Below are 24,978 nucleotides of genomic sequence, written 5' to 3' on the forward strand. Positions count from 1 at the left end.
TGAACTAGTTTGTGAATGCATGGAATAACATAAAGATGATATAGCTGGAACTGAGAATGGAAAAAAAAGTTGTTACCTTAAACTGAGTCTGAGTTTGCAGAGAAAAAATGAGGGATTTAGGACATCAAAACTCGTGGGTATCTTAACATCTCCCCTTTGGGATAGTTCGTCCCCCGAATGATACTATCTTGGATGAAACACTAAGAAAAGATGAAGATAATGCACTAGACACTTACGAACTGAATCATGACTGAATATCTGGGGTGCGAAACTGAGGTTTGAGGAATAGTAGGTTAATGACACGAATTCATCAAAGAGGTTTGAACTAAGGACATGCATGGCATGAATAATAACTTCACTGATCATTAAGTGTGTAGCATGAGTACTGGAACTGAACATACTATAAAGCACGAGTACATAAATTACGAGCTACATGACATGAATTTAGAGTTTATAAATTTATGGAACATGATCTGTACCGTTGAGCAAACTAGAACTCCTTATACTAGGAACTAAAAGCGTACATGATTCTTTATGATGTGCATGAACATGACCTATGATTAGGCATGAGTAAATAGCACAATGACTGAGAAACCTTGCACTGAGATAAGAACGAGTTGGGCATCATCCTCCCCTACTTCTTTTTTACACATACCGGCATCACTACTAGGATCTGAGATCCTGACTTGGTTACTTACTCTATTATCTCCCCCTTAGTTTAAAGCCATCATTCTAAGTCTGTGAACCATTTAATCAATAAATCTAAACTGAACTATCTCCACTTTACTCTAGAGTCTGGAGTAGACACTGAGGAGGCCCCTACTAGAGTACCAGAACTGACACCAAAATTAACAGTTCTATATAGGGATTACAAAAGAAAATAAAGCTCCGAGGTTTAATAAAATATACACATAAAGATTAAAGGCCGGTAACATACCAATAACCATATCAGGAGAGTTTTCCTGATCACGAAAAGACTGGAGTACATAAATTTTGTTCTGGCATTGGCCACTAGTGGCACTGGAAGTGGCGCCCTGCTGAGTCGGGTGACTGGATGGGATTGGAGGATGGTTGAACTGAACCTGTTAGCGAAAATCTTTTCCTGTCAGAGCCATTACTCTACACTCCTGCATCCTATGGCCTGGCTTACCATATCTAAAACATACATCGCTACCAGCTCTACACACACCTAGGTGATTTCTTCCACATTCTCTGCAAAGCGGATGGGTATGACCACTACTCACACTACCCTGGGTTTTGGAGCCTGATACCTCATCATGGCTGTCATTCTTAAACTTTGGTACTGGAACTCTAGCTGAAGAAGGAGTTGGGGCTAAAATTAAAACTACTTGTATTAGCCCTTTTATTCTCTCTTTCCTTCTCCTTAGTTTTCTCTTTCTCAATCTGCTAGGTATAGATCATGAGCCTCGACAATTCCCTCTCCTTAATCAACATTGCAGTCCAATACTCCTTGACAACATTATCAGCTACACCAGAAATAAACTTACTCACTCTAAACCTAGTATCAACCACCACATGAGGAGCATACCTAGCTAGCTGAGTAAACTTGAGGGAATACTCTCTCACACTCATGTTGCACTGCTTCAGATTAATAAACTCTAACACCTTAGCCTCTCTAAGCTCCAAAGGGGAAAATCTATCTAAGAAGGTTGTAGCAAATTTCTCCTATTCTACTGGGCTTGCATCGGCACTGCTATCCTCTTTCCACTACTTAAACCAAGTATGAGCTACATTCTATAACTGGTATGCAGCTAGCTCTGCACTCTCACTAGACGTCACCCCCATAATGCCTGTTACCTTCTGCACCATGTCTATAAATTTTAGTGGATCCTCTTTAGACTTGGATCCCAAAAATGAAGGAGGATTCATTCAGGTGAAGTCCAAAATTTTGGTGGCGGTAGTATTGGCCACTGGATTGACCTGAACAGCAGTTGGTAGCACATTTTGGGCTGCTACGGAGTAAGTTAGAGTGGTGAATGTAGCTCTGAACTCTGCATTAGAAACATTCTTATTCAGGGGATCTTCCTAAAGTGTAGAGGTGCGGGCTGATTCCTAAAAAGGGGATCTTCAGTTTAGTTGATCAGAGAGAGACTCCGGGCTACTCAGAGCCGACAGAAGTCCTATGCAGATATTCGTAGAAAGGATCTCGAGTTTGAGTTCAATGACTATGTCTATCTTAAGATCTCTCCCATGAAGGGAATAAAGAGGTTCGGCAAGAAAGGAAAACTCAGTCCCCGGTATGTCGGTCCCTTCAGAATTCTTGGTCGCTTTGACAAGGTAGCTTATGAGCTTGAGTTGCCTTTAGATCTAGCACCAGTCCATCCAGTATTTCATATCTCTTTGCTAAAAAAGTGCATAGGTGACCCAACAGTTATTATCCCTATTCAGAGCATCAACATTCAGAACAGCCTCTTTTATGAAGAGATTCGAGTCAAAATCTTAGATTATCAGACTCGTAGATTGAGGAACAAAGAAGTCCCTATAGTCAAGGTTCTTTGATGAAATCAGTCTCATGAGGGAGCTACTTGGGAAGCAGAAGCAGATATGCGTACCAAGTATCCTCACCTCTTCCCCGCCAATTCAGATCAAGCTCAAGGTAACAGTTCTCCTTAAGCTTATTAAGTTTCATGTTCATGTTTCCAGTATAAACTTGGTATCTATTAACCGTTTCATACTCAGTCATGCATTCATGTATCAGTTGTTCGTGCATCAGATATGCACGATTTCAGTATGTTTAGCATGTCAGTCATGAGATCAAGTTTCAGTTCTTCATGTTCAGTTCAGGTTCTATTGACTTGTATCCCTTCTTAGTAAATTCTCATTCTAGGATGAATGTTCCCAAGGGGGAGATATTGTAATTCCCCGTATGTTTCTAATCCTATGATTCATACTTGAGTACATGACTTACAATAAATATCTTAGTGATAGGATAGCTTATGATGCATTAAGCATGTTCATATGAGTCACTTAAGGTAATACAAGCTAAGAGTTTTTGAATCCATCAAGTTTTAGTGTTTGATTTTACAAGGGTCATCTTTGAATGAGTATAACTCGATGTTAATGTGGTATTTTTGCTGATTTAGACCCATCAAATTGTAGAGAATCGAATTAGATTTCCAATGATACCAATTTCGCCTTAATCCAATACCCGAGCAAAAAGTTATGCCCATTTTTGTGAGAGACAGTAAGCATAGGCGATTGGTTAGGCGCCGCCTAACCCAAGCATAGGCGATTGGTTAGGCGCCGCCCAACCCAGGCATAGGCGATCACTTGGGCGCCGCCTAAGCAAATTCCATGTGTCAAAAACACTCCGTCTTGAGTTATTTTAAAGGTAATTAAGTCTTTAAATACTCCTTACACGACCCTAAACTTAACCCTACGAAATATATAGCCTCTAAACATATTCCAACCCTATTTTCATCTCAAAGCTCATCATCCAAGGGCACTAAAAGAGAAAAATAACTAGGGTTGCAAAAACTAAGCTTGAAGATCCAATTTCAAGGAAATTCCTCCGTCAATCATCAAGAATCTTCCTTCTAAGGTATGCATAGTGTTCATCTATGGATTAAATTCGTTCATAGAGTTCAAAAATCAATCTTTAAAATACAAAAGCTTAGTTGATTGTGGTGATATGATCATACCCATGTTGACGCTTGATTGTTTTTCTCTTTTTCATTATAAAGTATGATTTCTATATTGTTGGGTGTTGATGATCATGTTGTTGATATTGGGTGATTCCCAAGATGGAATCTTTATATGTTTTTGTCAATTCATGATATCATATGAGTTGGAAACATGTAAATTTGGTTGTTCATGATGTATAAATTGATGAATTCACCTATGCTTAAGATGTGCATGTAAGGTGTTTGATAAAATGCCTAAGGAACTAGAAATCATGCAATATAGCTAAATTGTGACTAAGTGAAGGATTCATGATATGCCCTTACGTTCCAATGACTTCTATGTTGTTAATGTTCCTTGTAAATGTTGTTGGAATACTCATGAACTATTCTTATAAGATTATGCTATGTTTACTTGCAAATCCTACTTACGAACAAGATGCATGATAACCATGCAATCCACATAAACTTCCATGCTATTAGTATGTGTTGCCAATATGATTATGCAACGAACATGATATTAAGATTGTGCAAGTACTTCCATGTGATATGAAATCCTTCCCATGCAATACATTGTTGATAACTATGCTTAGTATGAGATCCCTACTTATGATATTATAAATTATGGACTCTACTCTTATGATCAAGTCAGCCATGTGTGTCAGTTTCCTTCCATCGAGTCCTGGGGGTAATTGTACCCAAAAACTATAGTTGTGTGCCTAGATCCATGTCATGTTCATGATATCCGAACTCAAGCTATGATTCCATAGACTTCAGTCAGTCATGTGAATCAGGAAAACCTCATGATCTTAATCAGTTGTCAGATATCAGTAACATTCCGCCAGTCAATGGAATTCAGTAAGATCAAGTCATGCATAGTCAGTTATTCATGTCCAGTCCCTCCAGATGGGTGTAGAGGTTAGCACCGAGTGAACCCAAGGATGGGAACTCACCCGCCCGTTCAGGGTGTGATTCTTAGTAGCAATCCTTGTGTTCCAGAACTACGTAGCCAGCATAGGTTGAGACATCTTAACCCATCAGCTTAGGGTTGATGAGGTGGCTTAACCCGTCAGTTTAGGGTTCCCACCATTCTCATTGAGTACCACCTGATAAGGGTCACTCACAGTTGTCCTTACCAGTGGCGCGGTATTGACACCTCACCAATCGGGGCAGAGATTGGACCCCAGCTTAGCCATAATGATATACACGGGGCATGTCGGTTAAACACTACTTCCCACAATTTCAGTAACAGTCTCAGTAAAAGAAATCAGAGCGTTCTTTAGATTTCAGTATATACAGGACTGTCAGATATAGTCATCCATGTTATCAGTTTTAGTAATAGTCTCAGTAAAAGAACTCACAGCGTTCTTCAGATTTCAGTATATACAGGACTGCCAGATACAATTATCCATGTTATCAGTTTTAGTATCAGTTATGACAGTTATCAGTAAACCATGTATTAGCTTATAGGTCATGCTATCACGTATTCAAGGTCCCAGTTTCTACATGTGTGTGTTTGCACTCCCACGTTCATATTAGTCAGTCAGTGTTGTTCATGCATGAAACCCTTTATGTTCATCCTACCTTCTTCGTATACTCAGTACTCCAGTTGTACTGACGTATTTACGCTATGGTGATTTCTTATCATGTTACACCATAGGTTCCGAGCCACGAGATCCAGCCCAGCAGTAGCGGTAGTGTTCCAGTCGTAAAGACACAGTGAGTCCTCATTGATTCGAAGACAATATGATCTGATTCATTTATTTATTCTTCAGTTCAGTTTTACGGAGTCAGTTGGAGACATGTTCTGTCAACTCCTTATTCAGATAGTTTAGAGGCTTTCAGATTTACTATTTAGATTTACGTTCAAATTTAGCTATTTTGGGTATTTTCGCGCAGATAATTTTATTTAGTTGAACCTTGTGGCCTTATAGTTCCATGTATTCCGCATTATTATATTATGATTTACTGTATACAGGTACAGATATCAGTCATGGGTTAGCTTGTGGTCCTTTGGGGTCATGAGCACCGTGTAGCATTCCGGTTCATCAAATCGGGGTGTTATAGCTAGAGATTCTCGAAATGATTAGAACAGCAGAATATCCCTGACAATTATACTATCTGACTTATCTCTCGACCTCAACAGAAAATTTATTATCTAATTCTCTCGAACTTAGATAACTTATCTATTTCCAATAGGATGTTATCTCAGGTAGATTAATCCAGTTACGGCATTAATCATTAAACATAAGGTTGGTAACTTCCGAGTCCCTATTGATAATTCACGTTCTCTAGTCTATTTCTCCGTTAGAAGCAAATAAAACCTAAGGCATAACCTAATGTTTGCAACCACTAGATTTCAGTTAAAACAACAGAATTTCAAGATGTTCCACTACTCTTTGAATCCGTTAAACACCTAGTATCGTATCAAACCCTAATCCATGGATCCCATAACCCCGGCTAATGGAATTAGCCGCTCATGATTTGATAAATAAAATCACAAGTTGAATTCATAATGATAAGGATAAGTTACGATTAAAAGGAAAACAACAAGTAGTTTCTTCGATTGAATCACAAGGTAAAAACCCAAAAATAGTTGATAAAAACAAGAAGAATAATTGATGTAAGAGAGCAATTTTACGTGCCTCTCTTCCCTAGGTTAGTTGTTTGATAGATGAATTATTAATCAATCAAAAACCCTAAAATATGCTATTTATACTAAAGCCTAATTAAGGTAATAAAATAACAAAATCACAGCTGGGCTCGAATTTAGGTGACGGCATATTGGTGTTGATCGTCAGGCTTCTGACGGCATCTCAGATATGTTGTTAGAAGTTGTTCCTTCTTAACCTATTCTGCCTCACTCTGACGATTTCCTCTGATGGCTTACCATAGGGGTGACGGCGTGTAGAAAATGTCGTCAGACCTTCAGCTTGTTTCACCATGTTCTGTCCCACTTAAAGGCATCTTCTGACGGCTTACCACACTTGTGACGACATATTGAGAATGTCGTCACCTTCATCCAGCAAATCTTCTTCATTGTTCTTCCTTATGCCTTTTTCTGGTAGCTTACCACATCTTTGACGGCTTGCAAGAAATGCCGTCAGATTCATATCAGCTCACTTGTACCAGATTTTACTCTTTTGCTCCATTGTTATTTATTTCCATGCATCTTGATTTTCCTATAAAATCTTAACAAATAACATCAAAAACACCAATAATTACTTAAGAACTTATAATTATTTCAAGTTAAAAATTCTTAAATGTGCTACAAAAATCTAGCACATCAAGAGGTGACGAGAGATATGAAGGGGATAAGGAAGATGGACTTCAAAAATTTTGTTAAAATAATGTTTAAATTTATTTTTGACGTGAAAAGTGATCTGAAAAATGACGTGGAGCGAGTGTATTGCACTTCTCAATTTATGATTGATTTTGAAGCTGACAAGGAGGTGTTAGTTCTACTAAAAATAAGAGTAAGGATGTAATGGGTCGCTTGATTAGTTTAAGTGTGTAAGTGACTTTTCGCGTATAGTTTGAGATGGAAACGATGACTTTTCCCTTATAGGATTACCAAAGTCTCTGCAATATTTTTCAAGATTTGATAATTCAATGCTAGTAACAAGGAGTAATCAATTATAAAGGGTATAATGGTGAAAAAAATTGTCTTGTCTTGATTAATGAAAATAGACAAGTAAAATGAGAAATCAAATTAGGTAATTTGGGACAGAGAGACTATTTACTCTTATATGCCTTTTAAAGTGGAATAATCAATGCAATGATTAAACAATGAAATTTTGTAGATATTGCTTCATCTCATGCATTATATCTAGAACAATGAGTATTTATAATTTAAATTAAAAATAATCATTTAATTTTGGTTTTGAGAATTGAGATTATTTATGCACCATTCAATAATTTTTTAAAACTGTGAATATATTTAGTATTCCTATCAAGGGTAAAATGAAAAACATATGTATAAAACACTCTTGATTTTAGAACTTGTACAACTAAATTGAAACAAATATGTTTAGAAAGAAGGTCAACTAATACAAAATGGAAAGAGTACATTTAGATAAATAAATGATGAAAGAGTAATGAATCTGAAAATTTATGATTATTTACAAACACAAGGATAAAAAATATATATTTCAAACGATTCAAAGTAAATATTTTATTTGTTTCATTTTAGTTGGCCCTTTTGCTAAAACTATTTGTTTCAATTTAGTTGTCACATTTATGATATCAAGAGTATTTTGTTCATACTTTTCTCATTATACCCTTAGCATTAAATATCAAAAAATAACATAAATTTCGATTGTTTGGAGTTAAATTACAGAAAATCTTGACATTTTGCATAATTACAGAAATTCTGATATTGTCAAGATACATAATTAGCTTTCGATACATTCAACGAAGGTACATTTTTTCCTTAGTAAAGATACATAATTAACTCTTGATACATTTTTTTGATTTTGAATCTGTTGAGATATATAATACATCCAACGAAGATAGATTTTTTCCTTGTAAAGATATATAATTAGCTCCCGATATATTTTTTTTGATTTTGGGTCTATCAAGATATATAATTATCTCCTGGTACATCCAACGAAGATACATAATTAGTTGAATTTTTTGTAATTATTTTGTAAGAGTGGGATTTGTATAAATATGGTAAGTTAAGGTGTATGTTATGTTATTTTTCTTAAATAACTATATAAAGTAATAATAGTCAAATTTAGGATTCCAATGTATCATTTATAAAGCTAATTTTGTAAAATAAACTCACAACAAATATTTTCTTAAGAGGGGTGTCAAGTTAATAAGGGTCAACGATTTTAAATAGAGGGAGTATATACTCTCATTTTAATTTGTTTGTCTTGTTTTCTTAATTCGCTTTGAAAGAATGTTTCTTTTTCTTTTTGACAACTCTTTAATTCTAACTTTCCACGTGACATGTTTTGAACCTATAAAATTAAAAAATATATTTTGATATATTTTACATATCTTATTTAAGACAATATTATTCAAGTCTTCTTAATATTTTTAAACTCTATATCAAGTCAAAATGAATAGGAAAAGGGGAAATGGGGAAGTAAATTACAAGGTGCATATCTAACCTTACTAATAAAGTAAAAATTTAGATAGTCAACCAGCTGAAGTACTATGACTTTTTGGAGTATTTAGTTCCAAATTTAAGAAGGAAAAAAAATCTTATCTTATCTACTGTGTCAACTATATAGGTCCTAGATATCCATCTCATAAATTCTATGTGTCCTTTTCTCTATTTACAAAAACATTTTCTTTTTGATATTTTAATTGTTAATTCTCGAATATCGTATTATTTTTTTGTAATTTATCAAATCATTGTATTTAATATTTTTATTTTATTGAGAAAAGATATTGTTATCCTGTAATACCCCAAACTTTTTTTAAGTCAAATCTAGTCTCCAGAAGAGTTAGTGATGACTTCCAAAATAATTAATGTTTAAACCAGATAGAATTTCCTCAATTTCAACTTTTTATCATGTGGAAAATTGAATTAACTTTTCAACAATACCAATTTTGTTCAAATTCAGTATTGGAGTAGAAAGTTATGGACGTTTTATTGAGAGCTGCCAGAACCGCCCAGGTGCGACGGGCAGGTTGACGGACCGTTGAGCTAGCGACGGACCATTACCTAAACCTTCGCAGCTAAGAAGTAAGTCAATCTTCTTGCCAAGTGTGACGGTCATAACGACAAACTGTCGAGCCAGTGACGGAACGTCGTCCAAGCCGTCGCTACTAAGGCAGTGAGTCCCTATTCTGGCCCAAGTACAACGGTCAGAACGACGGACCGTCGCACGAGCCATCACAGAGCCCGTTCAACAATTTAAATCCATTTTTAAAGGGGTATTTGGGTCTTTTTCCACTCGTTTTAACCCCTAATTATACCAGATAATAGCTCATAACTTCATTATTCATTCATAACATCCAATTAGGGTTTCTCTCAAAGATGAATCCCCAAGAACAAGAAACACTAGGTGCTTAATTCCAAGTCAAGAATTCAAGCTTTCCTCCACAAATCTTTAAGAAATCATCCACCCAGGTATGTCAAGTGCTCATTCATGGATTTCTTTCGTCCATGAAGCCCAAGAATCCAATTTTAAATTATAAATTGTGATATTTATGTTGTGAATTGATCACGATCATATTGATGTTATGTATGATACCCAAGTTGAAATCGTTAAATGTGTTTTCATTAATTTATGTTAGCATGTGGATTGAAATCTATTAAATTGAGTTGATTAAAGTAACCATGATGTATGAAATAGTGTATAAGCCTAAGCCTAAGGTTATGCATACAATGTGTTTGATAAAATGCCCAAGAGAACAAGAATTATGCTTTAGGACTCAATTATGACCAAATTGATGAACTCATGTTTTACCCTTATGTTAAAAATGACTTCCAGGTTATTGTTATGTATTGAAATTGTTTGATGGATTGTTCATGAGATTAGCCCTATGAAATTATGGCATGTTTATATGCATTCCTATTCATGTACCAAACCATGATAATCAAGTGCCTCATGAAATTCCCTAATGATTGTATTATGGATTGTTCATTATGGTCGTGAGTCCAGGAAGTGTCATATCTTGTCAATTTCATGTTATCGAGTCCTGGGGGTACTTGTACCCGAAAATTTAGTTGTGTACTTAGAGCCAGTGTCAATTTTCAAGATACTCTCAGTCAATCCATGATCAGTAGAATTTAGTCAGTTACATGACTCAGGAAAACTCAGTAATCTTATGAACTCAGTCAGCTAACCAGATTCAGTAACATTCCATCAGTCCACGGAACTCGGTCCAGTTCATCTCAGTATAATTAGTTCAGTATCTATTTAATTAAAAGTATAATTCAACACCGAACGAACCTAAGGATGAGGGCACACACTGACCATTGAGGGTATGACCCTTAGAAGCAATACTTGCATTCCAAAACTATGTAGCTAGCATAGGTTGAGACATCAAAACTGTCAGTTGAGGGTTGATAAGGTGGATCAACACTGCCAGATAAGGATCCCACCATTCTCCTTTGGGGACACTTCCAGATGAGGGTCACTCACAGCTTGTCCTTACCAGTGGCACGGTATTGATACCCCTCTAATTGGGATTACAGATTGGACCCCCACTCAGCTATAATAGCTTATTGGGGGCATTTAGGTTAGATAACTACTTCCCACAGTTACAGTCTCATTCTCAATTTTAGTAATAGAACTCAGATAGTTCTACTATCACCCAGTTCAGTACGAAACTCAGCTAGTTCCATCGGAAACAGGACTGTCAGACACAGTTATTCAGATAATATTACCGTAGTTATAAGAAACCTATGTTATCAGTATTCAGATTTAGTGATGTCTTGATCTCATATACAGTTCACGTATTCATGCATATATTCTCACGTTTATGTTATTCGGCCAGCTAGTATTGTTCATGCATATAAACCCTTGCATTCAGCCTACCTTACTTACATACCAGTACATTCAATCATACTGACGCATTTGCGCTATGGTGTTTTATACTATAGGTTCAAAAGCATGAGCTTCAGAGCATCGATAGCATTCCAGTCTCAACAGCCAGAGTTAGCAGTGAGTTCTCATCCTTCGAGGACATGATCATTACTTTATTATGTCATTACTTAGTTTATTTCAGTAGTTGGAGTTAGTTGGGGACATGTTCTATCAACTCCTTATTCAGACAGTTCAGTTTTAGAGGCTTTTAGACTATAGTATGTTCAGACAGTTTATTTCAGTTCATGTTTTGGTATTGATATACTGTACTCTCAGATAGTATGTTTTATCCGTTTGGACCTTATGGCATGTTCTAGTCTATTATTTCTGCATTTTACATAATGTCATACAGTATACAGGTACAGATATTAGTGATGGGTTAGCTTGTGGTCCTTCGGGGTCATGAGCACCGTGTAGCGTTCCAGGTACCAGATTCAGGGCGTTACATATCCCTTGAACTATAACGAAAGTTTCTGAGACAAACTTCAACTTAAAGGACGTCTTATTAATCCCCTAAACTATTTTAAAGTGTGATACGTCCTTCAATATTGACATGGCACTACAACCCAATTCAATTAGTTGTGGTGCTGTACACGCGCCGACACATGTATAAATATTTTTTAAAACTTTTTTTTAGTTATTTATTCTTATTTTTTTTGTCTTATACTTAAAATAAGTCGGTGCATGTAATTTTCTTTTATTGCCTTGTATTTAAAACTTTCTCAAATATATATACTTTTTTATTTCTCTTTGCTTTGTATTTAATTTTTTCACAAATACATGTAATTTTTTTTATTTTTTCTTGTCATCTTTTTTTTTCTTGTATTAATATTCTCAAATACACACAATTTTTTTATTTTCACCTTCCTTTTTATTTTATTTTTGTACTTAAATTTTTCTCAAAATGCACAGAATTTTTTTTAATTATTACCTTCTTATTATTATTTTTATTATTTATTTATTTATTTATTTTGTTTACCTTTCCTTTGAATTTGATTTCAAACTTCATTTCAATGTCTTGTATTTAAAGCTAACTTCATACAGATACAAAAATAAATTGAAGCGAATCAAATAAAAAATATTAAAGCAAAGAAAACTTTTTTGTTCATATTTTCTTAAAAAAATATATTCTTTCAAATTTGTAAAAATTGAAAAGATAAGAAATTAATGAAATAAAAAAGAAAAAAAAATATAAAGTTAAAAATGAGGAGGGAAATAATTTTCAAAAATAAAAAAAGGAAAATAATTAAATATATATAATTTTTAATCTTTATAATTATGTGTACTAACTAAGTATAAAATGTCAAATTAAAAAGGGACATGTGTTCATTATTGGTCAAATTTTTGTCTTATATTTCGTCCTTCACTTGCTTCCAAGAGAGTGAACACACTCTCTATGCCACATCAGCACTGAATGGTGTATTTATTACACTTTAAAATAATTTAGGTGGGTAAAAGGACCCCCGTGAAGTTTAGGTGTGTCATAACAACTTCAGTTATAGTTTGAGAGGTTAACCATGTTTTTTCTCTATTTTATTTATGAATTGTGATTTGTTCATTAGGTAAAACTATATAAGATTTAGATAAATTTTGATAGTTTCATAACTTATGAATTTTTCATGTTTATAGGAAACAAACACAACTTAAGATGTCTAAATTATATGTCCAAACAAACGTATGTAAATAATTAGGGAAAAAAGTCAAATTTACCCCTCTACTTTGGAAAATTGGCTAATTATATCCTTTGTCATACTTTGGGGCCAAATTCATCCTCGTTGTCATACTTTGTGGCCAAATTTACCATCGCTATTAAGAAAATTTTTCCCTATACACTTTCTTTAACAAAAAAAGCTCAAATCAACATAATAAGCTTTATTTTTAAAACATAAAACACACCATAATCTAACCTAGTTCAACCCACAAAAAAAACACAAACAAATATATCCCTCCCTCAGTTCCATTGGTTTAATTTTTCAACAAACAAATATATTCTCTTTCAACATGCAACACTGGTAGGTTGTTTACAAATGAGCAAAAAGAAAAATAAAATGGGATAATGCAAAAGCGTGGAACTAGAGAAAAAAGTTTGCAATGATACAAATTCATTTTTCATGAGCTATGCACTGATAAATATCCAGTGACATTTCTCTAGAAAAATTTGATCAATAGAACTGAGGAAGAGGTATATTTGTTTGTGTCTTTTATGTGGGTTGGATTAGATTATGGGATATTTTATTTTTAAAAAATGAGACATTTAATGTTGATTTGTGCTTTTATATTAAAGGAAGGATATAAGTGAAAGGTTTCTTAACTTCGAGGGTCATTTTGGCCCCTAAGTATAACAACAAGGGTAAATTTGATTCAGAAATATAGGGTATGTTTATTCAATTTCCAAAACAGAGGAGTAAAGTTAGTCCTTTTTCCTTATAATTATCATGTGTGCAACTAAGGGCCCGTCTGGCCATACGATATGAAACTATTTGAGATAAAATTAAAATTTTGTTTGAACATGCAATTTGAACTTTTTAAAATTTGTATGTTTTCTTATAAATATAAAAATCTCACAAGTTGTGACAATAATTAAGTTTTTCCCAATTCTTTAATGTAATTTTATACTATTACTATAAAATTACTCATGTTATAAATGAGTAATTGATTACGGTAGGAAGGAAAGGATGATATCTTTAAAAAAAAAAAAATAGCACAACAGATGAGATTCTATGAGGTTTGATAGGGATGAGGAGTAGGTGTACTAAAGAGCCTGTTTGGATTAGGTCAAAATTGGAGTTTCTAACTTATACTAGATGGTGTTAGCCCGTGCAAGCATGGGCCCAACTCTTTTCATCAACGTATGTATTGGAGAAACGTTGTATGAAATGTCAAAAGAAATGTAAATCAAAAGGAAGAAGTTTTGATTCTTACAAGCATGGAAATATTTTTTCATTACGTAACACTTTAATAGTTTATTTGGAAAAATATTGTATAAAATGTCTAAAATAGAGTAATAAAGTACAAAGAAATCAACCATTTGAAAGCATATCAGCATGGTAAGATTAGAAATATTGTAACTACTTTGTACATAACAGCATATCCAGTGTATAATCTCACATAACTACTCTCTACATAATTAGATTATATGAGCTTTTCACAAATCCTCTTCTGCAATTAAAAGCAAACAAAAACTTTTGGACATATCATTCGTGTATAGGTGAATATGTACTTCCTTTGAATTGTATGAATAGATAATATTAGATGACTCCAAGAAAATGGTTACACTCTTTACAGAACTCGGTGGCTTTTTGATGTTGCAGAGATCTAATTGGCATCTCGATCTTTTAGCAAACCACTTGAAAGAATGCTTTTAGTTGACTTACATGCACTTGGATAGAATAGCTTGTGGTAAATTAATTTGTCAACATTATAAACCACAATCTAACATAAAAAATTTCCACTAAATTGTGCAAAAGCATATGAACATATAGTCTTAGTGATCGTTGTTTATTGGTTACACTGTCAGTATCACACAAAACATAAGCTGAGAGGAACAGAAAATAGAGTATATTATTTTGAATCTTGTTCTGTCGATCAATTGTCACGACCCAAAATTCAAGGGGTCATGATGACACTTGTCACGACAAGCCTTAACAAGTAAGCCTATCATCAAAAGTGATATAACAAGGGAAAAATAACATCAATGACCCAAGGTAAGGCTTCTAGAATAAAGCCAAACCACACAATGTAGTAAAAGCGGAAAAACATAACCAAAATTACCATAAATTCCAAAATCTGATGTCACAGTGTAAGAACGTCACTAGTACAACTCGAGATCAAAATACATAAAATGTCCAAAGCAAGAAAAACACTGTCTCTGAATACAAGTAAAGACATAGTCTAAATAAAGAAATGTAGTAATCAACTCCGGGAGCAAGAATTCAACCGTTACCTCGAATAGCTCCAAGGTATCGCCCGAAGTTAACCACCGTGAGGCATACTCAAACTAGGATCTGCACTAAAAGGGCGTAGTAGGGGTGAGTACAGTCCACTTGTACTCAGTAGGTATCATAGGCTAACTGAGCAAAGAAGAAAATAAAACATACGAAATACACACTAAGGGCACGTCATCTGCAACCAAAACATGTCCCAAACGGTAGCCCACACCGTCTCCACTAACAGTTCTAATATCTACACATATAACAAATACAAGTAGAGAAAAAAAGAACAAATATATATATACGAACATCAAATACAAGTAAAGGTAGATAGAACAAGCAGATAGATAACAAGTCAAAGACAGATATACAATCACTATATAAGCGCAATAATGTAGATGCAATGAAGAAGAAGATGATGATGATGGTGATGTGATGCATGAGGTTGTCGCACAATTCCATATACACCTACAGAGCTAAAGATTTCTGACGTAGGACACATGGGGGATTCATCAACCCGTAAACAATCAATCCAATGCCAATATCCATAACTCCTCTCCGACACATCCTTCGGTAGAGAATTTTTAAGATATCATATTTTCTGTCAAAAAAGCCAGTGTTTTCAGTATTTCTACGGTGGTACCGATGTTTCATGAATGTATATGATATAGGGATTTAATGCTCACAACCAACCAAAATGAGTATTTCCATATCCAATCAATTTACCAACCAAGTGTGCCAAAAATCCACTCAATGTACCAGTCATCCATGAAATCCAACATAATACAATGTCAATAGAGTGAAATCCATTAAAATTCACCATTGATGCCTTATTAGGCTTTTTCATCAAACAAAATACATTTAATTTCATGTATACAAGACCAACAATATCATATAGGTTTCAAAAATGGTGAAAAATGGGAGAAAACATGATATATATAGGGTCCGGGCATCGCATACGCGACCAGGTGTCACGTACCCAGTACCTGGCCTGACAACAGGCATCGCAATCGTGATCTGGTCCTCACATATGCAGGGCTCGCGGTCATGTCCTAAATATCATGTATGCGATACTCGCCCCTAATTTGTCTAGACGCATATGTGACCAGCCACTGGTGATTGCAATGATACCAACATCTAAGTCTCCGCGAATCGTTCGAGATTCATTCATAACCCCGCAAATGCAAATGAACTATGTTACCCTATCAAATTCAACACTTCAAACTCAATGGCGATATTAAATTTAAAAAAAAAATATTTTCACAAAATTGACCCCCCAAAACTTAATTTCATAATTTTTCAAATCGAGGAGTGAAATGAGATATAAAAATCATAAAACTACGCCAACCATGTTACCAATCTAAAGCGATGTTTTGGATTTGCTGGTGTAGTCTATTTTGTCATCAAGCATACAGATCAATAAATATTGACCAAAGTCAACTATAAGGCTCTCAAAGCCACCAAAAATTACAATATCACATAAATCTTACCAAAATGCATTGGGAACTGTGCCAAATATGTCCACACCCCAGAAACACCACAAAGCAACCACCGGAAGGGGTAAAATAGTCAAATCACACAGACATACATATTTCAGATAAATCACCAAAATTTGAGTCATTACATCATCCACCACTAAAAATGTAGTTCGTCTTCGAACTAAAGGCAAGGTAAATACCTGAATCAACAAAAAGACAGGAATAAGAACTACACATATCAGACTCAACCCCCCAAGTAGCCTCATCTACAGGTCGGTATCTCCACTGGACCTTAAATTCTGGAATAACTCTAGAGCGCAACCGTCTAACATCCCTAGACAAGACGGAGACAGGCTCTTCAACAAAAGATAGTCTCTCATATAATTGAACTGAATCCCAAAGAATGGCATGAGACTCATCCAAAATGTAAAAACGAAGCATGAAAACATGAAAAAATAATTGAGCAACTGATAAATTTGGGATCAAAGCCAACTCATAAGCCACATTACTAATAGTCCAAAGAATCTCAAATGGGCCAATATACCTGGGGTTAAGCTTCCCTCTCTTCCCAAACCTCATTATGCACTTCATGGGCAAAACTCGAAGGAACACTCGATCACCAACACTGAATCTCAAAACACAAAGTCTAAGATCCTCATAGCACTTCTGTCTACTCTAAGCTGCTCGAAGCCTATCCTGAATGATCCAAACTCTATCCAAAGACTCACAAAGCAAGTCTGTATCTCAAAGTCTAATCTCAAAATCCTCAAATCAACCCACCAGCGAGCAGCAACTCCTACCATACAAAGCCTTAAAAAGAGTCATATCGATATTGGAATGGTAGTTATTATTATAGGCAAACTCCGCCAAAGCTAGATATTGCTCCCATTGATCACCAAAGTCTATCACACAAGCACAGAGCATATTCTCCAAAATCTTAATAGTCCGCTCTGACTACCCATCAGTATGGGGGGTGAAATATTATACTAAGATCAACTCACTCATCCTGAAAGTTCTTCCAAAAGTAAGATGTGAATGTTGATCTTCGATTTGAGATAATAGATACTGGTGCACACCATGAAGATGCACAATCTCACGAATATAGATTCAGGCTAACCTTTCAGCCCTGAAAAAAACCTAAACTAGAATGAAATGGGCAGATTTGGTCAATCAATTTATGAAGACCCAAATGCTATTAGAATTATGATAAGTACGAGGCAATTCGATTATAAAGTCTAGTAATTCATTCCCATTTCCACTCGAGAATAGGTAACCTCTGAAGCAATCCACCAGGCCTTAAATATTTGGCCTTCACCTACTAACAATAAAGGCATCGAGCTATAAAGTTTGCTACATCCTTCCTCATACCACCCCACTAGTAATGCTGCCTCAAATCACAATATATCTTAGTTACTCCCGGATAGACGGAATACCTAAAACAATAGGCCTCTTCATAAATCAATCTAATTCAATCACCCTTTATCGATACACAAACCCAGCCTCTAATCCTCAAAACACCACCTGAGTTAAGTGATACTTTCTTCGCCTCTCCACTTAACACCTTATCCTAAATCAATCTCAATCCAGTATCATCGAATTGATGAGCTCGAATCTACTCTATCTAATAAGAACTGGCCTCCACGAAAGCTAAAACACACCCAGGTGTCGAAATATCAAGCCTAACCATATGGTTAGCTTAAGACTGAACCTCTAAGGTCAAATGCCTCTCCTAGGCTAAAAGATGCGCTAAACTATCCACGCTAATTGACTTCCAGCTCAAGGCATCTGCAATCATATTAGCCTTGACGGATGATAGGAAATAGTCAAGTCATAATCCTTAAGAAATTCAAGCCAATGACACTGCCTCATATTAAGATCTCACTAGGTGAAAAAATACTAAAGGCTACAAAGATCCGAGAAAATCTCAAAATGGACTCCATATAAGTAGTGCCTCTACAACTTCAAAGCAAAAATACCGCGCACAACTCCAAGTCATGGATAGGGTAATTTTTCTTATTGGGCTTTAATTAGTGAGAAGCATACACAATCACCTTACCATCCAACATCAACACAACACCTAACCTAACACCTGAAGCATCACAAAAGATGGTAAAACTTATGCCCTCCTTGGGCAAAGTTAAGATAAGAGTTGATGTCAACAAATCCTTGAGTTTTTGAAAGCTTACCTCACAAGCATCGGATCACTAAAAGAAAATTTTCTTTTGAGTCAACTTAGTCAATGGAGGTGCCATAGATGAGAAACCCTCTTAACGCCAATAGTAACCTGCTAAGCCAACAAAACTCTGGATCTCACTGAGCGAAGTAGGACTAGCCCAATCACAAATTGCAGCAATCTTGGCTGGATCAACCATAATTCCTTCCTTAGTCACCACATGAACCAAAAAAGAGACAGACTCCAACCAAAACTCACACTTGGAGAACTTGACATACAATTTCTCATCTCTTAATATCTGAAGCACAATCCACAAATGCTCCTAGTGATCTACCTCACTCTTGAAGTAAACTAAGATATCATCTATAAAAACAATAATAAAAGAGTCGATATACGATCAAAATACCCAATTTATCAACTCTATGAACGCGGTTGGGGCATTGGTCAACCCAAAGGACATGACCAAGAACTCATAATGATTGTATCAAGTTTGAAAAATTGTCTTCAAAATATCTGAGCTCTAATTCTCAACTGGTGATACCTAAACCTCAAATCAATCTTCAAAAACACCGAAGTACACTGAAGTTGGTCAAAAAAATCATCAATACGAGGAAAAAGATACTTATTCTTAACTGTCATCTTATTCAACTGTCGATAATCAATACACATACGCATAGACCAATTCTTCTTCTTCACAAATAAGACAGGCACACCCAAAGATGATAAACTAGGTCGGATAAATCCCTTATCCAATAACTCCAACAATTGATCATTCAATTCCTTCAATTCGATTGAGCCATCCTATAAGAAAGAATAGAAATAGGCTTGGTGCCCGACTCAACAACAGTGGAAAAGTTAATATGACGATCTGGAGGTATGCTAGGCAAATTCGTAGGAAATACATCCACGAACTCACAGACAACACGAACAAAACCCAAAGAAGGAGGTGAAACCACATTAGAATCACGAATATAAGCCAAATAAGATAGATGTCTTCTCTCAACCAAGCGACGCACCTGAACATTGTTGACACCAAATTTTTGCCCTCTACGACTGAGTTCAATTTCGAGTTTCTTCGATTTCAAATAAAATTATAACATTTATTTTATCCAGATAAAAACTTTTCAAAGTATTTATCTAGATAATTTTGTCTTTTAAGTAGCGATTATATACTTTCATATTCGTACATACGAAATCGTATAATTTTGTTACTTAAATAATTATATTACAGAAAATTGAATTTTAATCAAGGGTTATCTTGAAAATTAGTTTAAAAAGTTAAAATCTTGATTTAAATATAAGTTGTTCTAAAAGAATAGCTTATTTTGAAAATATGTGTTTGATTTTATTAGATCAAGAAGCACGAGATCAAACTAATTGTTAATTTGTTTCAAATTTTGATTTAATTTAGTCGATTCATTGAATTTGGCCATAATGAAAATTAATTAGCGTACAATTGTAATACAATTGACAGAATAATTTTTTATGTAGCTAGATTTTAAATTAAATTGACTAAGTTAAAAATACTCATCTCCCCTCCTAGTTAATTAATCACCAGCCCATAACACCCTTAGCCAACCCATTTCAGTGACCCACCAACAACAAGAACAACCCACTAACCCCAGGCCCAACATTCAGCCCAAACTCAACCCATCCATATTCTCTTAATCCCTTTACTCATCAGCTAACGACACCAACAATACACCACAATAACATACGTGCACAAGCTGTTGGAAACAGCGTACAAACGCAATCCCGTTTCAACACCAGCAAACGACAACAACATTAATAACGCGACAACAACAATAGTTGCGCTTAACAGAAATAGCCAAGGACGACAAAAAATAGATCAACAACAAACGTCCGAATTTCATACAATTTCAGCTCAAACCTTATCTCAATTTTGAAATTCAAATCTCAACTAGTTTTTTCTTCTTTACCCCTCCACTTTCCCTCTAAAACAACTCCAAAATTCACTATAAATATCCACCTATATAGAGAGAAATAAGGAGGAATTTTTTAAGGGTGAAAAAAATTAAGGATTTTGAAGGAGTATTACTCTAATCCCACGTAATCAAGAAGTTGTGAAAATTCACTTAAATTTGTTGAAATAGTCTGAATTTCCGCAAGAACGATTCAAGCACGGTAAATCCAAGTCGATTTTTGGTGGTAAAAAGCCGTCGTGATAAGCTCGTATTCCCAATTCGCTGCTTCAAAATGGGTACGAAATTCATCATCTTTACACTACCTTTCTCTTTTTTTATTTATTTATTTGGAAGTTATAATCGTAAATCAAATACTTTGTTGTTCTTTCGATTCTTTGCTGGGCGTAACAAGTTATACGACTTGTTATATTGCTTTGGGTTTGTATTAAAATATGTGTGTTTGGTGTGTTTTGGGATTTAGAGTATAATTCATCTTTGATATGTGTTGAAAAGCTTGAAGCTTTTAACGGGTTTGTGCCATGGTTGGTTGTCATCCTAAGCTTTTAAGCTTTTGTTTTACCGTTTTCATACTTATAAAAGGTTCCAAAATTGAAGCTCTTTTCAGTATTCGGAAGCTTTGGCCAATGTTCTTTAGACAATCTTTTTTCTCTTTTTTTTTTCCTTTAAACTTTTCATGTGCAGGAACAAGAATTTGCTTTTTCCCTTAAAAATACGCTGAAGTTGTGAACAACATGGTTGTCTTTCCTGTATACGAGCAGCCAAAAAAAGGGTTTCATGCTAGCCTATTTCCGTTTCAAAAATTCTGTTTTAGACTATAAAGTGTGGATGTATAATTGGTCTTCATTTTGATGTCGAAAGAGCTGCAATATTTTGTAGCCTTTATAGATGCAAAACGTTACTATCTATATCTTGTTTGGTCCTCAGTTTTTCCTATGCGAATTGGCACAAGTAGAGTAGAATTCTTTGTTTTGTTTTTAATAGTAAATAACCAAAATGCCTCCTATTCTGAATGTTGTCATTTGTGTAAGTTAATCACTTTGAGACACTAATGGATTTGTTCATCCTTACTGTTATAGATATTTCGTTGTCATGTCTGGAGTGTCTAATTTTGCTTGAATCCTTTAATCACGTTTAAATGCTTAATTGAGTAATTCTTTCATATACTAATCTTTACCCCTTTTACATGCATGAACTCTTCCGTCGAGTCCCTCGGAATCCCATTTCTCGCATTCCGCTGAATCAAACCCAACTTGCATCGAGTCAAGACCTATACCATGTCCACAAAATGGATTAATATACCATGGACAGCTTCTGGTATACACTCTTATATGCCATATATATGGGCTTTACAGGTAAAAGGTGGTTGATATACGTCCAGATATGAGGCATGATGAAGCTGGGAGCAAGTATACAGGGTTTTATACGCTGTATACAACGTCTATATTGAAAAACGCAGAAAAAACAGGGATGATATACACAAAGTATACACTACAGAAAGAGGACCCAAAGTCCATAATTCAAAGCCCAAAAGCTGGGCAGCTTTATTGATGGGCCAATTAAGGGCCAAACTTCAATTCTTATCTTTGTATTAACTAACATTTTAATCAATTAATCTAGGTAAACTCCCTAAGATGTCATTTTATTTTATCAAACTCCCTAAGATGTCATTTTATTTTATCTTAGTTTTATTTTACTTAATTCATAATTTTTTTCACCTAATTTATATTTTCTAAAACAGATTAAATTGGTTCCTTCGATTTTCTCCTTAAAACAAGTCTTGTAAAGATTAAGTATTTTATTTCAAAATGACATTTGTTATGTTCATATAACTAATAGTGTATTTGGATTAAATTTTCTCCAAACCCAAGAGACTAATTTGTTTTGAAAGTTAACCTTTCAAAATTGACCATACATTTTAATTCCATACTCTTTGACATTTGTTTCCAAAGGTACTATTTATAATAAAGTTGACTCTTCTATAATAATAATTATTAATAAAAAATATTTTTATAATCTTTTTCTTTTACAAAAGCAAAAATCTATTTTCCTCTTAAATTTAAAGAATAACAACTTAGTTTAATTCGAATAGAATGTTGCTCATTTGAATAAATAAATATCATTTTAAATATTTAAGTAAATAATTTTAATATTTTCTATAAAATTAAGTCTTTGCGAAAATTAGGGACTCTTTGTGAAATAGACCTTTTAAGTCTATTTTTTTAATTAAATGGACCATAAGTTTTTTTATTTAGGGAGATGACCCATTTTTGTGACAGATCTATTATTTGTTCGACAGATATATAGACTGATCGATTATCAATTCGACATATCTATTATTTGTCCAACAGATATATAGACGGATCGATTATCAATTCGATAGATCGACTATCGATCCAACCTATATATAGACAGATCAATTATCAATCCGACAAATCAGAAAATAGAAGTGGGCCATTTTGTTAATTAAAAACTTGAAAAGGGTAGGTCATTTTGCTAATTGAAAACTTAAACATGCTTAATAGACAAATTTTCTCCAATAATTAACCACTTTTAGTTAGTCAAGTTAGTTCTTTTTGGTAAACCGTTTTAAACGGACGCTCCTAAGTGTCTTAAAAACCTTCTTAGGGTGTTAATTCAATCCATACCTAGTTTTTATATTTCAAAGATTTATTTTTGTTATTAAATCTTTTGAAGTTTCTTTAAGTTTTCTCGATATTTTCTATAAAAATCAAATGGCGACTCTGTGAATGTCTTAAAATTATTTTGAAGTTTTCTTGAATCTTTTGAAATAGTTTTAAGAAGGTCAAAATCATTTTCTTGCTAATAGAAATCCAAAAGGGATAAGACAAAAATAACGACTCTGTTGGGGATTTAACTAGGTTCTAACCAAATATTTGAACTAACTTGTTTCACTAATTATTCGGGTTGGTAATACTTGAACTGTTTATTTACTTATGTTTTTAATTTAAACTATTGCATCTCATGTCATACTTCCACATTTTAATATATAAACCGTTTTAGGGTTTCGCGGATGTCTCGACCCCTATTTATCAATTCTAAATGAAGTGTTGGAAATACAACAGTTTATTGGCACGTTAGGTGTTCGTTGGTTGTTCGTATTTTCAAACCTGAGTTGTCCACTTGGGAACCTGGTCAAAGCCCACTCTAGATACCTAGGATAGAGACAAGCCAAAATAATTTTTACGCATAGCCTAGGACGACCCAATACATAAGGGGGTATTGGGTCCATTAGAAACCTACCTTGCGTCTATTGACCACGAGTCATAACAGACGATCATCTCTTATATGTGAAATTGAAGGATATAATGCTGGATTATACGAACCATGGCCCCTTGGGTTTGAGGGTTTATTTAGATAGCTTTTTTAATCAAAATAAGATCTGCATCAGAAAGATATTCTGACGCTTTAAGAAGTTCAAGATCGAAGGACTTTCAAGTATGATAAATTTAGATTTGCTCCCCTGCGTGGGATTGATATCATATGTTTCCCTTTTCCCTCATTTTGTATCCCCATTTGATTTATTTATGAAATTTTTATAATATTTTGGAGTCAATGGAATATCTAACAGACGACATGTATATCCTTCAAACATTAGACTTACCTTTGTCTTGAAAGGTCTAATGTATGCTAAGACGCGTTAAAAATGATTTATGTGCTAAAGTGTTCCATTATTTTGCTTTATCTATATTTTCTTGGTTTGTGTGTGTAAATAACATATGTTTGGCTTTAAACAAGGCTAGTGCATTATTCTATGTTGAGTTCTTAGGCTTTGTGAGGCATATAAGACTCAAAACTTGAACCTCCTAAAATACCCTTAAAAGTCCATCGATAAGCTCACTTCCAAATACCCAAGTTTTATTTAAAATTTAGTAGGTCATTGTCCAATTCACATTGACCAGACTACTCTTGACCGTGTTGAAGGACTTGTTATGTGGAGTTGGGCATTGAAATTATTTTTGTTCTTGGTGTTGTTATTGTGTTCTTGTTGTTCTTCACTCTTTTATCTCTTGTTAAAACAAAAAGTGAACATTAGATCTACAAAAGGTGAAAGACTAAGTTATAGTACTTGTTGGTGAAAGACTTGATCACATCACTCAAAATACTTGACAACCACTTTCCACCTACTTTCCTTGATTTAAGGATCTTGTTTTAAGGAGAAAGTACAAAGAAGGTCAAATCTTGTCTTGAATTTGAAAAAGAAGCTCCAAGACCATATTTCCTTTCATTAACCAAATCCACT

General features: G+C 34.5%; 1 long non-coding RNA gene across 1 annotated transcript; it reads left to right on the forward strand.

Moving 5' to 3' along the window:
- Positions 1 to 20,479: 20,479 nt before the first annotated feature.
- Positions 20,480 to 22,364, forward strand: LOC124898953. The gene is made up of 2 exons (XR_007056064.1): positions 20,480 to 20,992; positions 22,070 to 22,364. It is a non-coding gene; the product is annotated as an uncharacterized LOC124898953 (long non-coding RNA).
- Positions 22,365 to 24,978: the final 2,614 nt, after the last annotated feature.

Source organism: Capsicum annuum, chromosome 5 (assembly GCF_002878395.1).
Source record: "Capsicum annuum cultivar UCD-10X-F1 chromosome 5, UCD10Xv1.1, whole genome shotgun sequence".
In the NCBI taxonomy this organism is placed as follows: Eukaryota; Viridiplantae; Streptophyta; class Magnoliopsida; order Solanales; family Solanaceae; genus Capsicum; species Capsicum annuum.